The 23,846-nt window shown below is 35.7% G+C and overlaps 1 long non-coding RNA gene across 1 annotated transcript; it reads right to left on the bottom strand.

Moving 5' to 3' along the window:
- Positions 1-139: 139 nt before the first annotated feature.
- On the bottom strand, positions 140-2,648 carry LOC149187412 (uncharacterized). Its single transcript, XR_016255762.1, has 2 exons — positions 905-2,648; positions 140-691 (listed from the first exon to the last, which is right to left on the bottom strand). It is a non-coding gene; the product is annotated as an uncharacterized LOC149187412 (long non-coding RNA).
- Positions 2,649-23,846: the final 21,198 nt, after the last annotated feature.

Here is a 23,846-nt window from a genome sequence, read left to right as displayed (position 1 = left end):
ATTGTTGTCCCTCCTGTTGATATGAGTCAGGTTTTCACAACCTAAGAGAATTTTGAAATCCTTTCATCTGCTTCTCAAAGGTAAGCGATTTCTCTTCAACAAACCCTTGTGGAATACAGCTCCTTGGTACTTGACAACATGCCCCCATGCGTTGGTAATGAATTCTTGCAGAATTTGAGTATTTCCAGTTGCTCAAGTGGCAAAGTGTGTTGACGCTTATCCGCAATTCTGTCATGTAGTTCTTTTAATTGAGGACAATACACCTCCTTTAAACTTTAGTTTTTGATAAATCTTCTCTTGCCAGTCCTCAACATCAACAGTTAGCCATCTAGTTTGACCAGATGAACCAATAGAGGTTGAAGAAGCCTCCTGAAGCCCTCTTTGCTCTAACAAACTATCAGGATGTTCAAAGCCTGTGCTGCACCTCTTGTTGGTGTGAATGTGGTTGCTGCAATAATATTTGTGACAACTACCACATTCAAACCAACCGTTGCTACAACCATATTTGTTATTGTTGCAGCAACCACATTCAAACCAACAAGTGTTGCAATTGTTGTGGTTGAAACAGTAATTGGGACCGAAGTTGATGGTACTTTCGCAACTGCTGCTGTGATGCTGACTTGTGGGCGTAATAATGCTTGTGAAACCTGTAGTATTTGACGTAGTTGCCAAATTCTGGGTGCAGAAATATCTGTTGCAGATGATGTTGCTGCTTTTATTTGAAACATTTTTTTGTTTTCCCATATTTTGTTGCAAAATTGAACCGACGGAATAAATGGAAATAAACCAACAACCAAGGGTATAGCAATGACACAGAAAACACTCTAGGAGGTAGATCTAAATAGCAGATTTATATTACTGGCAGCAGAAAGGAAAAAGCTAACAGTATCAATAGCATGAAAACCTGTAATAAAGCCAGGATCATGTTGACTATCTGACTGAGCGATAGGATCATGTTATTGTCGAAGAAGAGCCAGTCCCAGAGAAGGAAAAGAATCACCTTCAGCGCCCTCCAGCCTTGTAGCAGACGTGAACATAGGGCTTATGGTTTTTTTGAACTTCTATGATCTGTCTGTTATATTCAGTATGCGGCTGCTAGGTTTTAAAATTTGGTTTTTGGCCTTAGACTTTCGGTTTGTTTTCATTAAAATACCAACTGTCGTAGTCCGAAAGGGCGATTATGATCTGTAAGCCCTGGTTTTGCGATGCTCAGGCCTGCTGTGAAGACTTTCTATAATGTAGATACTTTCGGAAATAGTATGTGTTTGTGTAACAGAATGCATCACAATTACAGACTGAAGCCAAAGGTGCATGCAAGTACTATTCATGTCGTCTTTAATTAAACGGGAAAAACATAAATATTGTACTATAATATTTACCTTTTATCAGCTGCTCATTTTCTTCAGCCATCCTTGTTTTGTTGTCATTCTCTCTAATAAACTCTAAGGGACTTAAACCCTGAATTGAACCTTTCCCTTCGCTGTCATACACGGCAGGTTCTTCCCAGACATAGGGAATAGTAACAGACGGTGAAGACCCTGCATTTATGGGTTTCTACAACACCCAATTGATGATTCCAAGACTGTTATTATTCTGAGCTTTGCGTGACACGGGATGAGGGTATTGTTGGGATCCATCCTTCGATCTAAGAGAGGATAAATATGAAGAAATGGGGTTATTGAGTACATGGACATTGGAAGATTTGTGAGAAAAAATGTTGGGATTGGCAATTTGGGTGACAAGAAACATTGTATTTGCAAGGTTTCTGCTTTTGTTTTGAGCGGGGTGTTTATTGATGGCAGGGGAAATCTAATGTGGGCAGAAAACAGAATCAGAGGATTCTGCTACAGATCACATGCAGAGTACACAGTGCCAAATTGGAAGCAATTAAGAATTCACGAAGGGCATTGATTTTGACAACAATAACCTAATTTTACTTGTATCTTATGAATTCAAATCACTGAAACACAAATACAGAGTCATTTCAATTCTTCATAGCAAAGCATCCAGTGCTGTATTAATACTTTATCTCCAGACTCAGAACACTTAGTCTCACACATAGCACGACATCCAGTTTCTCACACATCACACGGTCGAAAACAAACTAATCTCGCTGCTCAGATTTTAAGAGAACAAGGCCCAATCCGTCGCACAGCGCACACGGAAAAGGATATTTCGTTCTGCTTTTAAAACTCAGTCTCTCACGCAGCAAACAGGAGATCCGATTTCTCTGTGTTACGCTGGAAACCACTTTTTGTGCCCTTCACTGCCGTCTGCTTCAGCGAATCGATGATCTCTTTAGCAGAATGGTCCGCCTATACGGGAATACAGTTCCCTTTGATTTAACTCGGTAAATTCGCTTCCACAGGCCCAGCCGTCTCTTGCCTGGAGTGTGATTTCAGTTGGTTTAAACCCAGCAAAACTCTGTTGGTTTAAACGTTGTCTTTGTTTTTGTTGTTTTTGTCAGATAGGTGTGATGAGGCACCAGCGGTGGTTAAATTCTCGACTTCCATATTCATTCTAGGTTTGATTAATGAAGCGTTTGTATTCCTAAATACGGGTCTTTAAGAGGAGGATTAACAGCGCAATATCCAAAGTCCATCTCCCAAGTTGTGTTTTGAGAATGAAAGTAGTCCATCTCTGGGTATCCAAGTTGTGTTTTGAGAATGAAAGTAGTCCAAATTGTGCGTTAAGAAAGTATTATATTTGAATGATAATCGTCTATCTAGATTTGATTAATTAGTCCATATTCGTTGTGTTGAGAAAGTATTCTATTACCATATAATAATAGTTATGAAAGTTAGAGAAAGTTAAGAAAGTTACGATATAATAATATATAGTTATGAAAGTTATAGTTTTGAAGGTTAATAGTCGGCGTTTATCTGATCCCTTGTCCCTGTGGGACCCCTTATATTGGGGAGACTGGTCGCTCCATTAATCAAAGAATTAGCGAGCACGCAGCCGATCTTAGGCATAGGAGAGCTAAGTCTTCCGCTTTAGCTGAACATGCTGAGAAAACCAATCATCATGTTTGTATTGAGGAGGCTAGTGTTATTGCTAAGGTCTCGCATTTTCATCATCGAAAATTTAGGGAAGCGCTTGAGATTGAAAAGAGACCAAGCAATCTCAATAGAGAGGATCGCTGGAAAGTCGGTAGCTGTTGGGTCCCTGCACTCTCGTCCTAGTCGTTTTTCCGCCCTCCTCTTTAGGTTTTTTCTTTTATCTTTATTTTTAATTATTATTACTTTATTTCATTTTTACTTATTTATTTATTTATTTACTTATTTATTTATTATTTTTATTTCTTTATTTTTATTTTTATTATTTTATTTTTATTTTTATTTATTTATTTTTATTATTATTATTATTATTATTATTTTTTAATTTATTTATTTATTTATTTTTTATTATTTTTTTATTTTTTTATTTTTTTATTTTATTTTTTTAACTGACATTATTTTGAACTGATTTTTTATTTATTTAATATTATTTAATTATTGTTCCCTTTTATTTATTTTAAAATTTTAATATTACTTTTTTCCAATTTGCTTTTAATTTTGATAGTACTTAGAAATCAACTCCCTTTTCAATTAATTTTATATATATTTTACATTACCTTAAGGTCCTTTATATAACTAATTTTACGTTGAAATTCTAATCTAATTATTTTTAACTAATTTTCTAACTAACGTAACATCTTTTGAACAAACTAACCGTTAAATTATGATTGAATAAAAATACTCGTCAACCTATTATTATGATTTTAAGTATAAAAATATTTATATATATGTATAATACCAATATTAGTTATTAAAATAAATAAATAAATTTTCTTTTCTTTTCAAATCAACCATTGAAATGATTAATCCTAACTTTTAATAACCTAGTATTATAATTATATTTATTAATTTTTATAAATAAATTCCTTTTTAAAACCAACCATTTACCTAATTTAACTTATTTCCATCCAAAAATAATAATAAAAATAGTAAAAATATTAAATTAATAAATTATAATTTTGACCTGGCTCCTAAGGTCAAAATTAGCCGTTAATCAATCTAGCCGTTGGAGACTCTGCTCGGGCTATTTATCATGCTAAGCTGGATCTGTTTCTTCAACTTGTCCTGACGATGAACCACACTAGTTGGTTCAAAACACGTTGACAAATGATACTCCATGTGATTTTCGCTGAAAAATCTCTCACAATCTTGATATGGATCACAGAAGCCTGAACTCTATAATTCTAAGTTTTTGTTATCCATTTTGTTGTATTCTTATTTTTTTAAATAAAGAATGATAATAATATGTTTTCTTGATTTCAAGTTTCTGTTTTGTATTTTATTTTTGAGATTGTTCTTTTTTAGTATGAACCATAGTAGTTAGTTCTAGATCTCCACAAAAATCTAAAAAATAATAAATTTATTAAATTTTGTTTGAGAATTTTAATTTATTCAATCATAATTATTATGCTGCGAATTTTATGTTATTTTTTCAAAAATTTAATTTTAAAAACCATATATTTTTAGCTGAAGTTGGAATTTATAATGAAATTGAAAGTGAAATTTTGTGAAATACAAGCATTAAAGGGAATAAAATAAATGAAAAGAATGCACAAATTCAAGAGAACGTAAAGAGTAATTACACATTTTTATCATGCATAACCTTTGATGCATAAGTATGTGATTCTAACTTTCAAGTTTGGAATGTTATATCGTTAGGAAATCTAGTGTAAGATGTCTAAACATATCATTTCAATTTACAAGTTTGGAGTTCTAGCTTGCAAACTTGTTACAACAACTTGCGACTTGCCACAATAACTAGTCATCGATGTAGAAAAATCTCCACATATATATGCATTGATTCATAAATAATGGGCTTATGGTCCACTCACTTCATTGACATAGATACTTTGTGATTTCACTTTTTATTCTATGTTCTTCATATTGGACATAGATATGTTTATAATGGCTACATGCTTCTGTTTTCGTTGCAGTTTTGAGTGGAACTACTCTACAACACAACTTAGGACTAGCAAGAAGGCATGTTCTCTAGTGTAACTTGCATGCAAGGTACCACCAACTAACAAGGCAATAATAATCATGGCTTTGTAATTATTCTATCATTAAGAACTTGTGATGTAGCAAACAAAGATGTTCAAAGAAAAAGTTACAAATATTACTCAAATATATTACAGGAAGAAAAACAACAGTGAACACAATGGACAATATGAACCAAAATATTATACCTTATTGATATCGAAGCAATGTTCACTTGCCTCTTCAAAAGGACAACCTCTAATAGAGCAGAGCTTGGATTATAAATTATTTCTAAGACACCTTTTACAATGCTTCTACATCTTTATATAGTATTTTCTATTTCCTAAGAACATTCTAGTAGACGAAACCTTCTAGCAAGCCTTCTTACAATAGTTGTGTTCACACTATAACATGGTTCTTATTTATTAATGATGGCCTCTATACATAATGATACATAGTAATATGTCCACTTAGGAGGTTAGGGAGGTTAGGACCCTAACATTCCCTCCCCCTAAAAAAGTGGCATTGTCCTCAAGGCTAAAGACGTGGGTAGCGCTATAGAATGGCCACAGGTTCCCATGTGGCATCCTTTCACTATGTATCCTTCCACTAGATTAAAACTTCTTAGATAATGTGTTGGTAGAGATGACGCTTTAATTTGTTAAGGACAACCTATAGCTACAACCAAAAGGAATGTTCTTCATCCAATTTAGGTAAACTTGTTTGAACATAGTAATTGGTGTTGAAGAATGTAACTAGGTTCGGTCTTCATAAATTATACTTGAGTCATAATGAAATGTAATTATCAAAAGGAAAGAAAAAGAAATTTTTATTATTAATAATATGACTTCTTAAAGCATGGGTTTCATGCTTGGGTCATCATATTTTAGGTCAAAGTCCCCATTGAGGACTTCTAGGATTTATATTGAGTCATTAGAGTCATTGTTCATTAAAAGAGACCCTTCTTGGGCTTTTGAATCATGTAAAAATATTTATTGTTGAGTCAAATAAGTTATTTGTCACCTCCACACCAAGTCAACCTCAAGGAGATCAAGTCGGCCTCAAACAAGGTAATTCAACCTCACCAAAAAGGTATATATACAAGCAGTTCAAATTCATTTGGAGACACTCACTCACACAAGTTTGATTCACAAGAAGAAGCAGTTAAAAAGTGCGAAGTTGGAAAAGAAGGAGAAGAATTGCTGGGAAGTTCAAGATCGAAGTTTTCAGCATTCTGTCTCTCACACATGTGAACTTTCTAGGAAGATCAAAGTCTTATTGTTGCATCGAAGCTGTTGTTGCCAAGTTGAAGTTGTTGTTGCCAGTTGTTGTTGCTAGGGCAAATTTGTTGTTGAAATGGTTATCATCTACAGAAGGAAGAAAGGGCTTACTTGGTGTGGAGGAAGTTTGTGTCTAAGTCAAAGAGTCTTGGATTATCTCGTGAAACTATTGAAGGAAGAGTTGTTGACTGGGTTTCCCCTAGATTGGGGTTTTTCCCTGGTTGTCTACCTACATCTAGTGTCTTTGATCTTCATGCTATTGTTTTGGTAATTGCTTGATGAACTAAGATAAAGGAAGAACACACAAAAGTTAATAAGAACCTAAGAGTCTCACAAGTAATTATCAACATAAAAAAAAAAATATATATATATATATATATAGATATATATATATATATATATATATATATATATATATATATAAAAGAAAATAAAAATAAAAATAAATAAAAATAAAAATAAAAATAAATAAATAAATAATAATAATAATAAATAAATAAATAAAATAAAATAATATATATATATATATTTGTGCCTTTCTGATTTTCTAACACGGTATCAGAGCTAAGGTGAAGAAGAATGAAAAAGTCAATTTGAAGATCTGTTAAGAGGAGAATAAGGAATTCTTAAGAAGTTTGAATAAGGGTCATCAATAGGATCATATAAGAAGTCAAGCCTACCATATTCAAGGACAATGTCTAACTCAATGAAGGGAGAAAACAAATTAGAAGGAGCATCCAACTACAGGGCATAGAAGAAGAGGATAGACCTCATCCTCGAGAAGAATAAAGTATTGGATTTAGTCAAAGGAAAAGAAAGGAAGCCTATTAATGAGTCAAATGATGCAGAAAAGGCAAAGTTCAGTGAAACAGAAATATTGGCCATGACACTAATGGTGGATGGAATAAAAGATAACCTCATCCCATATATATCCAACATAGATTCTTCTTAAGAGATGTATGAGGCATTATCCAAATTATTCACAATCAAGAATCTTGGTCAAATAGCAAGTCTTAAGAATGAACTGAGATCTATAAAAATGACAAAGGAAGACATTATGGCATCCTTCTTTGTGAGAATAGCTAGAATCAGATAGTACCTTGAAAATAACTTATAATCACTACACTTCTAGGATTACCAACATCTTGGAGTGCCTTTTCATCAAGTCTCAACAGCTGGAAGGAAACTCCTACATTCGAACAACTATGGAATGCATGTAGTCAAGAAGAAATTAAAATTTCTCTAGTAAGCAACAAAGAGAATGAAGAGGAGAAAGTTTCAAATGATTATTCCGATCATCACATGTGTTGGGTTGTGTTATATTCTTTCCACGACTAGCCCATGTAGTTAACCGGGGGGTTAGAGGGGGGGCGAAGCACCCCCTTCGTTGCATCGATTGTGCAACGAGGGGGGGTCACTGGGGGTTTGAAGTGGACCCTATGTTAGGTTGGGCAGACCCACCTATGGTTTTGTGCATGATTTTCGCACATGTTTTTTGGACGCGATGATTTTTGGTCCATGGTATTGGACATGATGGTTTTCAGTCCATGGTATTGGACGCGATGGTTCTCCATCCATGGTATTGGATGCTTCAGCATGTATAAATATGTATTGTAACATTGAAAGGGACATAATGAAAAATCAAGCTGGTAGTCCCAGTTTTGGGATCCAGGGAAAATCTCTGTGTATATGTGTTTTATGTGTTATGGTCTCGTATTGTTTATTTTCTGTGTTTTAGAATTCGTATGCAAGTAATTTCTGTACGGGGTTAAAACCTATATTTGGTATCAGAGCAAATTTGGCTTCAAGAGGATGCCTTTGTTGCTGAGGGGTTTCGCTCGGGCCTGTGGTAGACCCTGTTCAGTGGGAAATCTGCGAGATCGATTCTGGTGGTGAAAGAAGATGGCGAGCAGTGGAAATATAGAGATCGAGAAATTTAATGGTCAGAGTTTTGAGTTGTGGAAACTCAAGATGGAGGATCTGTTGGTGGATAAAGACCAATGGATCGTGGTAGATCCAGGTACTAAACCAACGGGAGTGTCCGATGAAGAATGGAAGAAGTTGGATCGGAAGGCAAAGAGCACAATACGATTATGTGTCTCAGATTCAGTATTGTTGAATGTATCAAGGGAAGCTACAGTGAAGGCTTTGCGGGACAAGTTAGGGACTTTGTACCAATCTAAGTCTCTAGTGAATAAACTGTTCCTGCGGAAAAAGCTGTATAACCAGAGGATGAAAGATGGAGACTCGGTGACAGAGCATCTGAACACTTTTAATACTGTGGTAAGTCAGTTAACATCTGTTGATATTAAAATTTCAAATGAAGATAAGTGCACCAGTTTGTTGTGTTTTCTACCAGATTCGTGGGATAGTCTGGTTATTGCAATAGGTAGCAATGCAACTGCCTTGCAGTTTGATGAAATAGTCTCAGCCTTGCTGGCAGAGGAGATGAGACGAAAAAATATGGAGAGCCAAAATGGTGATGCCTTGTCTGTACGAGGACGGTCCCAGAACAGAAACAAAAATAAGTCATTGAGTGGGAGATCTAAATCTAGAGGGAGATCTAAATCTCCAAGAAAACCTGTAAAGGTGGTGTGCTGGAAATGCGGAAAGGAAGGCCACTTCAAAAGGGACTGTAAATCTAAAGCTCCTGACAAAGGAAAGGGATCTGATGAGGCTCCTTCTGCAGAGGCGAAAACCACCTCAGATGAAGGTGGGGATGTGTACTTGGCTTCTTCAAGTACACATGTAGATCATGAGGCATGGTTGATTGACTCAGGTGCATCCTTTCACTTCACTCCCCATAGAGAGTGGTTCTGTGAGTATGAGAAATATGATGGTGGTGATGTCTTCTTGGGGGATGACAGGAAGGCTAGAATCATTGGTCGTGGAAAAGTAAAGTTGAAGCTACAAGGTGGAAGGCTTAAAACACTTCCGGGTGTTCTGCATATTCCTGCATTAGCTAGAAATTTGATTTCTGTAAGCAAGTTGGATGATGCAGGTGTAAAAACAGTGTTCGAGAAGGATACCTGCAAGATGATTCGGAGAGCACTGGTATTGATGCGGGGAGTTCAGAGTTGGAACTCTGTACAAGCTGCAAGGTAGCACTATTATTGATGGGTGCAATAGTTCCATGGTTCCTGAAAGTGGAGCAGAAAATCTAGTGGTCTCTGGAGAAAAGAACATGCTGTGGCATCAAAGGATTGGACATATTGGAGAGAAGGGCCTTCAAATACTTCATGGTAAAGGTATGGTGGAAGGTATGAGTAATAGCTCTCTGGATTTTGATTTCTGTGAAAATTGTGTATACGGGAAGCAGAATCGGGTGAGTTTCCCCTCTGGTGGTAAGAGGGTGAAACATATATTAGAGCTTGTGCACAGTGATGTGTTTGGACCTGTGAAGGTTCCATCACTGGGTAAGTCTGTGTACTATGTATCATTTATAGATGACTTCTCAAGGAATACATGGATATATTTCCTTAAGAAGAAATCTGAAGTCTTTGACAGGTTTAAAGAATTTAAGACTCTAGTGGAAAACCAGATAGAGAAGAAGATAAAGGTGCTGAGGACAGATAATGGTGGAGAGTTTTGCATCAAGGAATTTGAAGAATTCTATAAGAAGTGTGGTATAGCACGACAGAAGACTACTCCATATACACCTCAGCAAAATGGAGTTGCAGAAAGAATGAACAAGACGTTGATGGAAAGGGCAAGAAGCATGCTCAGTGGTGCCGGGTTAGGACAGAAATTCTGGGCAGAGGCGGTGGATACTGCATGTTACCTTGTCAACAGGTCACCTTCATCAGCGTTGGAGGATAAGACTCCACAAGAGGTATGGACTGGTAAGAAATCCTTTCTTTAACATCTGAGGGTATTTGGATGTGATGCATATGTACATGTTCCAAAGGAGAAAAGAACAAAGTTGGATAGTAAATCTGAAAAGTGCATCTTTATTGGGTATAAGGATGGTTTAAAGGGTTATAAGCTTTGGAACCTAGTAACAAGGAAGGTTATGTACAACCGAGATGTGGTGTTTTGAGAGGTAAAAGATGTTATTAAACATGAAATCCAACCAAAGGAACCCGAGAAGACAGATTTTGAGCTAAAGGAGGAAGAATCAGACTCTACAGCAGAGGAGGAATCAGAAGATGAAGAGCCACAAACTCTGGCTGTGAGAAGATCAGTTCGAGAAAGAAGGCAGCCAGAAAGGTATAGTCCATCTGCTTTCTATTCAAATTTTGCTTTGTCTGTTACTGATGATGATCCCAGAACTGTGAAGGAAGCAGTGGATTCAGAGGATGGAAAACTCTGGAAAGAGGCCATGGTTGATGAAATGGCATCTTTGCACAAAAATGAGGCTTGGGATCTGGTGGAGTTGCCAACTGAAAGGAAACCCATTGGCAGCAAATGGGTATTCAAAAAGAAGACAAATGCGGAAGGAAAAGTGGAGAAATACAAAGCTCGGTTGGTAACAAAAGGTTATTCCTAGGTGCCGGGAATTGATTTTGGTGATATTTTTTCTCCTGTTGCCAAGGTAACTTCTATTAGATTACTTTTATCTGTTGTTGCTACTTTTGATTTTGAGGTAGAACAAATGGATGTGAAGACAACATTTCTTCACGGGGATATGGAAGAGGAGATCTACATGAAGCAACCTGAAGGCTTTGCGGTGAAGGGTAAGAAAGAAATGGTATGCAAGTTAAAGAAGTCTCTGTATGGGTTAAAACAGTCACCAAGGATGTGGTATCAGAAATTTGATACATTTATACGGGGACTTGGCTTCACCAGAAGCAAAGTAGATCACTATGTGTATTTTAAATTAATTGGTAACCGTGTTATTTATCTGGTCTTGTATGTGGATGATATGTTGCTGGTTGGAAATGACAAAGAAATTATCTAGGATTTGAAGACCCAATTGTCCTCCAAATTCGACATGAATGATCTTGGTGCTGCAAACTATATTTTGGGCATGGAAATTAAAAGAGATCGGGCAAAAAGGAAGCTCTGGTTAAACCAGAGGAAGTATGTCGAGACAATATTGCAGAGGTTTAATATGCAGGATAGTAAACCAATGAAGGTTCCTATTCCTGTAGGTGTGAGGATATCTGCTGAACAGTGTCCCAAGACACAAGAAGAGGAAGAGGACATGTCCCGTGTTCCATATGCAAGTGCAGTCGGTAGTGTGATGTATGCAATGGTCTGTACTAGACCAGACATTGCACATGCAGTGGGAGTATTGAGTAGGTTTATGTCAAAACCAGGGAAGGAGCATTGGACAGCAGTGAAGCGGGTTTTCAGGTATTTGCGTGGCACTAGCGATTATGGTTTGTGCTACCAAGGAAGACCAGGATTGGACAGAGTGTTGGATATTCATGGCTTTGTTGATGCAGACTGGGCTGGAGATCTGGATCAAAGAAGATCTACAAGTGGGTATGTGTTTAACCTATTTGGAGGTGCAGTCAGTTGGATGAGTAAGAAACAATTTGTAGTGGCACTATCAACTACAGAGGCAGAATACATCGCAGCCACTCATGCAAGCAAGGAAGCAGTTTGGTTGCAGAGATTGTGTTCAAGTATGGGGTTAGTACAGGAAGCTATAAGGATAGACTGTGACAGCCAAAGTGCAATTTTCTTGGCAAAGAACCCCGCATATCATTCAAAGACCAAGCACATTGATGTTCAATATCACTTTGTGAGGGATATGATAGAAGATAAAAAGGTGTTGCTGGTAAAGGTGGACACTTTGAAGAATACTGCAGATGAATTGAAAAAATATGTGAGCTCTGAGAAGTTCTCTTGGTGTAGAGAAACAATGGGCATTTCAGGGCTGGAAAAATGACTAAGCTCCCTTGTGGCCCCCTGTGGAAAAAAAACAACAAGTGGGAGAATGTTGGGTTGTGTTATATTCTTTCCATGACTAGCCCACATAGTAAACCGGGGGGTTAGAGGGGGGGCGGAGCACCCACTTCGTTGCACCGATTGTGTAGCGAGGGGGGGTCACTGGAGGTTTGAGGTGTGCCCGAAAGATTTTGGTTTTGGACCCTATGTTAGGTTGGGCAGACCCACCTATGGTTTTGTGCATGATTTTCGCACATGTTTTTTGGACGCGATTGTTTTTGGTCCATGGTATTGGAAATGATGGTTTTCAGTCCATGGTATTGGACGCGATGGTTTTCCGTCCATGGTATTGAATGCTTCGGCATGTATAAATATGTATTGTAACATTGAAAGGAACATAATGAAAAATCAAGCTGGTAGTCCCGGTTTTGGGATCCAGGGGAAAATCTTTGTGTATATGTGTTTTATGTGTTATGATCTCGCATTGTTTATTTTCTGTGTTTTAGAATTCGTATGCAGGTAATTTCTGTATAGGGTTAAAACCTACAACATGAACAAAGGAAACTTCAAGAAGTCTAAAGGGCTTAGAAGGAAGATAAACCTATCCAAAATCGAATGCTACAATTGTCACAAGATGGGTCACTATAGAAGTGATTGTCCTGAGAATCCGTGAAATTGAAAGAGAAATAGGGATCAAGCAAATGTTGTCGAAGAAAGATCTTCAAAGAAGCACAAGATTGAAGAATCAGAAATAAATGATTTATACTACTAAGTCCCTCTACTATAAGCTTTTGAATTGTTTTGTATTTTGATTTTTAGTACTTAGAGGTTTAACATGTTTTTGGAAAAACATTTTTGAATTGTTTTGTTAAAGTTAGGTATCCCTCGAGATTGGATTAAGAGGGAGCCCTCACCAATTTTCGAAAGATCAGTTTATTACACCTTATATTATCTTTCATATTTGGTTTTCTTTTCTTATCTAGATGTGTTTATACAAGATGCTAATAACTTTTCTCTTTATATTTTCCTTGTTTAGGAAAAGCTTGCTGATATTTTCTTCAAAAGGACAACCTCTAATAGAGCAGAGCTTGGAGTATTTTCTATTTCCTAAGAACATTCTAGAGAATAAACATTCCAGTAGGCGGAACCTTCTAGCAAGCCTTCTTACAATAATTGTATTCACACTATAACATGGTTCTTATTTGTTAATGATGGCCTCTATACATAGTGATACATAGTAATATGTCCACTTAGGAGGTTAGGGAGGTTAGGACCCTAACATGCCCTCCCCCTAAAAAAGTGGCATTGTCCTCAAGGCTAAAGATGTGGGTAGTGCTACAGAATCGCCATAGGCCTCCATGTGGCATCTTTTCATTATGTATCCTTCCACTAGATTAAAACTTCTTGGATAATGTGTTGGTAGAGATGACGCTTTAATTTGTTAAGGACAAAAAACATTAGATGCTTTGAAACAAAAGATAAGTTCATCCCCAGTTTTAGCATTGCTGGATTTGAAACAACCCTTTGAAATACAAACATATGCAAGTGACTACGCCATGGGCGCAATTCTTTTACAGCATGGTAAGCCCATTTCATTTCATTATGAAATTTTTAATGGTGTTGTTATTAATTATCCTACATATAATAAAGAGATTTATGCATTGGTGCAAAGTGTAAAGAAATGGAAGCATTATTTGATGGGAAAAGAAACCATTATTCACACCGATCATCAGCCTCTGCAATATCTACAATCTCAAACCAAATTGCAGTAGTCAAAGCACTTTCGTTAGATGGAATTTTTACAACAATTCCACTTGGTAATCAAATACAAGAAAGACATTTATAACAAAGTTGCTTATATGCTTTCTAGACCAATTGTAAATGCAACCATTTTACTCAAGAATAATTATGTTTTGCCTGAAAGTTATGTTGAACAATACACATAGGATGCTGACTTTCAAGAGGTATATTTAAACTTGAGTCAAGGCCACCAAGTTGAGGAATTAGACTACCATGTACATGATAATCTGTTGTATCATTTGGGAAAAATTTGTGTTCCACGGGTGTTATCACTCCGTAATTTCTCAAGGTTAAAGAAAGAAATCACCGAGGTAACCACAAACCTACTTTGGAGATTAGGATCTAGCCTTCCTAATTCTCAGAGAGGGCTATCTCTTTATGATTTAACTTTGTTTTAGTTATTTGATTTTAGGCTAGTTATGATTGCACTTGGGTTTTGATTTGGATTTGGTAGTGAGATCACTTACTTAGATGAAAAAGGGTTGTCTTTTACCATTGGGATATGGGGTCAAATGTCAAACAAACAAGAATGGATTAAGTTCTAAAAACAGTGTCTACAGGGAAAGATAGAGGAGTTACTACAGATCTCAAAGGCTTGAGGGTGAAATGGTTTCTAATCGGATCCAAGGGGCAATTAAGGGTTCCCTAGGCCGGATTATGAAGAGAAATGCAAGAGGTCAAACGGGATGGGAGAGCAATTAAGGGTTCTCAAATCCGGATATTAGAGGAAAACATATAAATGATTAACTATGCAAAATGGAGTGTACTTAAACAAATTATGAGTTAAATTTCCAGTTAATTCATTCAAATTTAGATAACATTTAAGTTTATGAAACACATAAGAAAGTAACAAAATCAGACAAAGAAGATACTTCGCTGCAATAGCTCATTTCATGAATCCTGTAGTGCAATCTTTTTATTACTTGCTCTAGTCTGTTGACTTTAAAATTGGTACAATAACCCTTAGGTTTAAGATCAAAATAACTCCACAAATGTATAGAAATCCACCCTTTAATACTTCAAAAGCAGAAGTATTTATACAAAAATAATTTATAAATTATCCCAAACTGTCTTGGGAATTAATCTAGGAGAAGGTAATATCTTCATGCAAGAAGATAGAGGCAGATGTTCAACTGTTGTATGTTGTCCCTGTTTATTAGGTTGTGCTGTCTTTATGCTCTGATATTTTGTTGTTTATTCTTTGCCTTGCTGTTGGTCTTCACGCTGGCTATTCTTTGTACTTTGACCTCTCAACTGATACACTTTCAACTGTATTTCTTTATCTGCCTCCTATGTTTAGTCTTTTACCATGAATGCTTTGTCACCTGCTTTTACTTTTACCCGTCACAGTAAATCACATCATCTGGTATCCTTTATTCTTATCGTGCTTTTATTGTCTTTAGTAAAAGTGAATTTTACTAAAGACATGTTTGACTTTATGTAAAAATGTGAATATGTTGTTGTTGATTTATCTATGTTTTAACACTCAATGTGAATTCTTCCACCTTATTGCTTTGTTATCTTTTCACTTTTACCTTTTACAATAAGACATAAGTAACAAGGAGTAAAATATGTCCTGGAGAGTTGCTAGTATGACTCTTTCACTGTTTGCCGGTGAAAATGATTTCATCTCTATTTTAACCTTTTACAATGCAAATTTGTCTTTCTCTGCGTAAATGACTTCTTTCTACTCTGTTGCCTGGAATCTTTTGTTAAGGAAAAACATTTGAATTCATTTCTTTGTGAGTTCTTAGAGTAAACAGGTTTAAATTAGTATTAAGTTGTTTATCCAAAGTCTCCTTCTGCTAATAACCTGCAAAACTAAGCATTTCGTTAATAAAATCCAAGTCTGAGAGGAGGTGATCGAAGGTTGTATTGAATTGGGAAGAATTGTGGGATGAGTTCTCGCAGCGAAGGTTCAATTCTATTGGCAATGGCTTTTTGGTTTCATTTCACAATTTCGCAGAAATAACTTATTTACAAAGTTTTGAAATAATGTTGACTTTTCGCATAGTGTCGGATTTTAACACAGTATCTCGGGGTTTTGGCATTGTTTTACCGCATAGTGCAGAGTGGGAAAGAGGCATGATGGTTTAACATCACGCGTAGTCGACAAGTAAACAGTTTATCGCATGGGCCATCAGTGGTTTGGTGTTTTAACAGGGCGCAGAATTGAATTCAAACGGAGGACAATTTTATATGACGTAGGGTGTGGTAAGAGGTTTTTATCGCACCGCTTTTGGCTGCTGGGCAGTATTTCTCAAACGGATGCGATGTACCAGAGGGACTGACGCGTGGCAGGACAAAACCGCCCATCTCGTACGCTTTTGAGGTGTTAAGGGTCGGACAGTGAAGGACGCGAAAAGCGTCGGATCTGGGCAAGGGAAGATATGACGGTTATCGCGCGATGAATATGGTGGGGTGTTAACCTTGACGTGGGGTCGGGTATAGAAGAGTAGTTTGATATAATGGAGGTGGGGTTAGGATATATATTAATATAGTTTAATATATGTGGGTTTGTATTATATGGGTTTGGGATTAATATATATGCGAGAATTATTTTAATACGGGATACATGTATAAGGGGAATTAAATAATTAGAGTTAAATGTTAATATTAGTATATGGACGGGATTGTAAAAAATACACTAAGTTTCTAATGTAAAATTAATATCGAGAATCAATATTTTCACGATGGAGCCCGACATAAAATTTAAGCATTTATATTTAGGATATGTGTATTTTGGGGGTATTAATGAATGAAGTGGAAATTAGTAAAGGGACCCTTTTTTAAACTTTTCCAAGGATAAATGTTATTTCAAACTTGGTAAAAGGAGGGGTTTTTTATTATAAGCAGCGGGTTAATAAGGTTGGGACCATGGGTTATATGACGGGGTTTTCTTTAACTACACCAAGAGTTGGTGGGTTAAAAAGTTTTGTTGGGGAAACATAAATCTAGAAGTTAATTAAATAATGTGGGGGGGATAAAACTTAGGGTAAAAGGTTTTCATGGGTTTTTTAGGTAAAATAGGGAAATTAATAAGGGGGAAGGTGATTTTTTCAATGGGAAATGGGTTTCACACTAGGGGAAGGGGGTTTTGGGTAGGGGGATGACCTTTGGAGGGTAATTTACTAGGGAAATGTGTAAAACCAAGGGGTAAGGGTCAAAATGAATGGAAAATGGTACTTTTATAAGAAATGAGGGGAAAATGGGGAAATTAGTAAATAAGTATGTGGTGGGGGGGGGAATGGAATGAGGGGAAGTTAATCAACTAAACTAGTGAAGATCCTTTCACTCTTATAAATGCTCCTGCACACTAAAACATAGGATTAAGCATGATAAAGTGTTTATGATTTAACAACTTTGTACATCTGCAACCTTTGGGGGGGAATGGAATGAGGGGAAGTTAATCAACTAAACTAGTGAAGATCCTTTCACTCTTATAAATGCTCCTGCACACTAAAACATAGGATTAAGCATGATATAGTGTTTATGATTTAACAACTTTGTACATCTGCAACCTTTCTTCTACCTACCCTTTACTTATCCTAACGTTTTTTCTTCATTTTATTGGGTGCATTTAAGCTAGTAGACCCTTTCTTTCCTTTTCTTTTGACAAGTAAACTATCTAATTTTAACCTTCTAACTTCCAATGGCTCATATTAAGCTTATGAGCACATTTTTATTTCTCTACATAACTACTAATCTGCCAAGGTTAAACAGTTTGGCCAGATGTTTATTCTTTATCTATAAACATGAAATTTAAAACATGAATTAGTCAAGATTAAGCTATTTGACTATCGTGGGTTGTGTCATTTATGACAAGCTGCACACAACCATTATTTTTCACATAAAAGTAAAAGGAGTGGCACTTGAATTTGCACACTTTCATGATCTGTTTTTGTTTGGGATTCATACTTTTCACTTCTTTTCACTTTTGTTTTTCTTTTTGTCCTTTGATTATTCTTTTAGGATATACCCTCTTTACATTTTTTCAATTTTTTAATATGGAAAACGTTTGCAGAAAAGCAAAGGTATGTACAATATTAGAAGACTTAATATAGTCAATTCAAAATTATGACACCTATTATTATAGAAACCTAACAGTGGCTCCACTTGGGGATGGCATCTCCTTGTGAGATGTCAAGAACATTGTCGACTAGTGGCTTGATCCATTGGGCCGATCCCAAGCTTGCACATGCTTTGTTATATAATCTTTGTGATTGAAAATATTGAACTGAAATCTTAACCTTTTCTGCACACTGAAATCTAACACATGCTGTACTGAAATCTGATCTAAAATAAACTTGCTGCTGAAAATCTGAATTTAATCAAACTGAAATCCTACCTACTTACTCTAATCAGTTGTCCAACTGTTGGTTAGGTAAAATGAAACAGCCAATGCAACCATTCAAGTATGATATACATTGGTGGATTTTGTTGCATTAGCTTGTTTGTGATCAAAACGAAGATTCTAAAACCAAATAGAAATTTGTCAACAAATGAAAAGATAAGGAAATACTTGATTTCCTTTGTTGACTCTAAAAACTGTACAAAAGGATCTTCCAAAATATATACAATATTGTTCAACTGATTTAAACAATTGTACAATTGTTCTAGATGGCCTCCATGCCATGAAACCGAAATGTCATTTTTATCTTTACCCCCTACAGATTTTCAGACAAGCTTTGTGATGATATTTCTACTGGTTGAAATTTTTTACTGATGAAACCTTTATCATCTTGATCCTGAATCTCATAGTTAGTTAATGAAGAAAAATTCTGATTGCATTCATTATCCAACATATCAGCTATTGGATCATAAAAAACTTGGAAGAGTTGTTGCAATTGATTGCATATAGGTTTGAATGGAACTTCATAGATTTCTACAAGTTGCTCATCATTTTCTTTAGAGATTTTATACCACATTTCCTTTAAAAACCAAAATGATTCAAAACATAGTGGTATAGAACTTTCATGTGTCATTTGATCAGGTGTTTCAATGAAATTTGATAACTGTAGTTGTGAAACTGAAGAATCTTGATCAAGAGTTTCATTGTCTTCTTTGTTATCAATAACAATACCAAAACACTGCTGATTTTTTATTACTTTAAAGTTTTCTCTCATGAACTAAAATGAAGCAAAACAAAGAGGCAAAGAACCTTCACTTATTTCCAAATTTTCTGCACTTCCTTTCTCATTCTCATATCTAATATGTATAGGCTGATCACTATATTTAATTTGCTGAAACTGAATTTCCTCATCCTCCAAACTAGTTTCTGATTGCTCTGTAAAACTAGATTGAGTTTGAAGAACATAATTATCATCATACTAATCATACTTGGGCAAATCATTAAAATAAGGAATGTCATCAAACATACACATTAAATCAGTAGATTCCTCTTCCACATATTGATCTATAAACCCATTTTCTGATCTATGGTAGTTGGAATTAGAAAGAATTTGTTCATGGCTATCAACCTCTTCTTTTTGTGAAATAAATGTGTCATGGTGATCTTACACAAAAAAAATATCTTGCATGGTTATCTTATGTATATTTCCTCTATTTTTCTTACCAAAATGTCGAGTTTTACCTCTCCAATGTTGTTCTTCTCTACTTCTGCTTTCAACTTTTTCTTTTTAATCATCAAATGAACTTCTACATCTACTACAATGTTCTGCATCTTTTCAAGAGTTGCTAGGTTTCTTTCTCTTAGCTGAAATTCTATTTATGGATCAAATGCTTTTGGATAATGCAAGAGAGCTGAATCAAGAGGAGGTCTTATGTTTGATGGCATTGAATAACAGATTTGATTAAATCTGTCAGAAAATTGTTCTATTGTTTCATTTGGTTGTCTTTTCAATTGATTATATTCTTCTGTGATCACAAAAAGATTGACTTTGATTATCCATCTATCAAGAAAAATTTTTACAAACTGTTGGAAATTTGAGATGCTTGCAATAGGTAGATTCTTGAACCAACTCTTTACTCTACTTTGCAAAGAAAGAGCAAAAAGTCTGATTCTAACATCACCTTCATCAATATCAAATAGGTCCAAATAATTCTCAAAGCCTTGAATATATTTTTGGGCAGTGATACCATTCTCTCCATCAAAATTGGGGAGATATTTGTAATAGTTATCAGGGAAATCATGGAGTATAGGAGGTAACATGAGGGGCTTATATCTATCAGGAACTTTACAAGGTACAGGAATATCTACACGGATTCTAAGACTAGTCTTGATTGTTTGAGGCTTCTCAATCGGAAAATGATCATCATAAGATTTAGAAGAAAGCTGCTCAAATGGATAAGGAGAATATATATTTACAATCTTCAAAGGAAAATAATCAAAAATTAATCTAAGATCTTCTCTAAAATACAGTATACATTGAAAAACATTCTTGATGAGAAATAACATAATGTCTTGGATTGTAATCCAAGTTAAAAGCCTGATCTTTCCATATTTTTCTTTCAGGTTCATCCCTCCAATGGAGTCTTGATTGTGAAATTGATTTGGAGTTGGAGTCACCAGGTGGATGATTTTAACCTTTATGTGTCTGATCACTGTCCACCATCATAGATCAGATCTCGTCTTTGTATAATATTTCTTAAGAAAATGTTCTCTTCCCCAGTGGAGTCACCATTAATGTTATCACTCCGTAATTTCTCAAGGTTAAAGAAAGAAATCATCGAGGTAACCACAAACCTACTTTGGAGATTAGGATTTAGCCTTCCTAATTCTCAAAGAGGACTCTCTCTTTATGATTTAACTTTGTTTTAGTTATTTGATTTTTGGCTAGTTATGATTGTACTTGGGTTTTGATTTGGATTTGGTGGTGAGATCACCTACTTAGATGAAAAAGGGTTGTCTTTTACCATTGGGCTATGGGGTCAAATGTCAAACAAACGAGACTAGATTAAGTTCTAAAAACAATGTCTACAAGGCAAGATAGAGGAGTTACTATAGATCTCAAAGGCTTGATGGTGAAATGGTTTCCAATCGGATCCAGGGAGCAATTAAGGTTTCCATAGGCCGGATTATGAAGAGAAATGCAAGAGGTCAAACGGGATGGGAGAGAAATTAAGGGTTCTCAAATCCAGATATCAGAGGAAAACATATAAATAATTAACTGTTCAAAACAGAGTGTACTTAAACAAATTATGAGTTAAATTTCCAGTTAATTCTTTCAAATTTAGATAACATTTAACTTTATGAAACACATAAGAAAGTAACAAAATTAGACAAAGACGATACTTCACTGCAATAGCTCATCTCATGAATCTTGTAGTGCAATCTTTTTATTACTTACTCTAGTCTATTGAATTTAAAATTGGTACAATAACCCTTAGGTTTAAGATCAAAATAACTCCACAAATGTATAGCAATCCACCCTTTAATACTTCAAAAGCAGAAGTATTTATACAAAAATAATTTACAAAATATCTCAAACTGTCTTGGGAATTCATCTAAGAGAAGGTAATATCTTCATACAAGAAGATAGAGACAAATGTTCAACTGTTGTATGTTGTCCCTGTTTATTAGGTTGTGTTGTCTTTATGCTCTGATATTTTGTTGTTTATTCTCTGCCTTGTTGTTGGTCTTCACGCTGGCTATTCTTTGTACTTTGACCTCTCAACTGATACACTTTCAACTGTATTTCTTTATTTTCCTCCTCTGTTTAGTATTTTATCATGAATGCTCTGTCACCTGCTTTTACTTTTACCCGTCACAGTAAATCACATTATCTGGTATCCTTTATTCTTATCCTGCTTTTATTGTCTTTAGTAAAAGTGAATTTTACTAAAGACCTGTTTGACTTCATGTAAAAATGTGAATATGTTGTTGCTGATTTATCTCTGTTTTAACACTCAATGTGAATTCTTCCACCTTATTGCTTTGTTATCTTTTCACTTTTACCTTTTACAATAAGACATAAGTAACAAGGAGTAAAATATGTCCTAGAGAGTTTCTAGTATGAATCTTTCACTGTTTGCTGGTGAAAATGATTTCATCTCTATTTTAACCTTTTACTGTGCAAATTTGTCTCTCTCTACGTAAATGACTTCTTTCTGCTCTGCTGCTTGAAGGAAAATCATTCGAATTCATTTCTTTGTGAGTTCTTGGAGTAAACAAGTTTAACTTAGTATTAAGTTGTTTATCCAAATTCTCCTTCTGCTAATACCCTACAAAAATAAACATTCCGTTAATAAAATCCAGGTCTGCAAGGAGGTGATCGAAGGCTGTATTGAATTGGGAAGAACTGTGGGACAAGTTCTGGCAACGAAGGTCAATTCCGTTGGCAATGGCTTTTTGGTTTCATTTCACAATTTCACAGAAATGACTTATTTACAGAGTTTTGAAATAATGTTGACTTTTCGCATAGTACTGGATTTTAACACAGTATCTCGGGGTTTTGGCATTGTTTTACCGCATAGTGCAAAGTGGGAAAGTGGCATGATGGTTTAACATAGCGCTAAGTCGACAGGTAAACAGTTTATCGCATGGGCCATCAGTGGTTTGGTGTTTTAACAAGGCACAAAATTGAATTCAAACAGAGGACGGTTTTATATGACGCAGGGAGTGGTAAGCGGTTTTTATCGCACCGCTTTTGGCTGCTGGGCAGTATTTCTCAAACGGACGCGATGTACCTGAGGGACTGACGCGTGGTAGGACAAAACCGCCCATCTCGCACGCTTCTGAGGTGTTAAGGGTTGGACAGCGAGGGACGCGAAAAGCATCAGATCTGGGCGGGGGAAGATATGACGGTTATCGCGCGATGAATATGGTGGGGTGTTAACCTTGATGTGGGGTCGAGTACCGAAGAGTAGTTTGATATAATGGAGGTGGGGTCAGGATATATATTAATATAGTTTAATATATGCGGGTTTGTATTATATGGGTTGGGATTAATATATATGCAAGAATTATTTTAATACTGGATACATGTATAAGGGGAATTAAATAATTAGAGTTAAATGTTAATATTAGAATATGGGCGGGATTGTAAAAATACACTAAGTTTCTAATGTAAAATTAATATCGGGAATGGATATTTTCACAGTGGAGCCCGACATAAAATTTAAGCATTTATATTTAGGATATGTGTATTTTGGGGGTATTAATGAATGAAGTGGAAATTAGTAAAGGGACTATTTTTTAAATTTTTCCAAGGATAAATGTTATTTCAAACTTAGTAAAAGGTGGGGTTTTTATTATAAGCAGCAGGTTAATAAGGGTGGGACCATGGGTTATATGGCTGGGTTTTCTTTAACTGCACCAAGGGTTGGTGGGTTAAAAAGGTTTTTCAGGGAAACATAAATCGAGAAGTTAATTAAATAATGCGAGGGGATAAAAACTTAGGATAAGAGGTTTTCATGGGTTTTTTAGGTAAAATAATGAAATTAATAAGGGGGAAGCTGATTTTTTCAATGGGAAAGGGGTTTTGGGTAGGGTGATGACCTTTGGAGGGTAATTTACTAGGGAAATGTGTGAAACCAAGGGGTAAGGATCAAAATGAAGGGAAAATGGTACTTTTATAAGAAATGAGGGGAAAATGGGGAAATTAGTAAATAAGTATGTGGGGCGGGCGGGCGGGTGGGGGAATGAAATGAGGGGAAGTTAATCAACTAAACTAGTGAAGATCCTTTCACTCCCATAAATGGTCCTGCACACTGAAATATAGGATTAAGCATGATAAAGTGCTTATGATTTAACAACCTTGTACATCTGCAACCTTTCTTCTACCTACCCTTTATTTATCCTAACATTTTTTCTTCATTTTATTGGGTGCATTTAGACTAGCAAACCCTTTCTTTCCTTTTCTTTTGACAAGTAAACTATCTAATTCTAACCTTATAACTTCCAATGGTTTATATTAAGCTTATGAGCACA

This window comes from Pinus tabuliformis, chromosome 3_1 (genome assembly GCF_031772625.1).
Source record: "Pinus tabuliformis cultivar Carrire ecotype Pingquan chromosome 3_1, CPIR1, whole genome shotgun sequence".
Taxonomy (NCBI): Eukaryota; Viridiplantae; Streptophyta; class Pinopsida; order Pinales; family Pinaceae; genus Pinus; species Pinus tabuliformis.
This window is presented reverse-complemented; position numbering and strand designations above follow the sequence as displayed.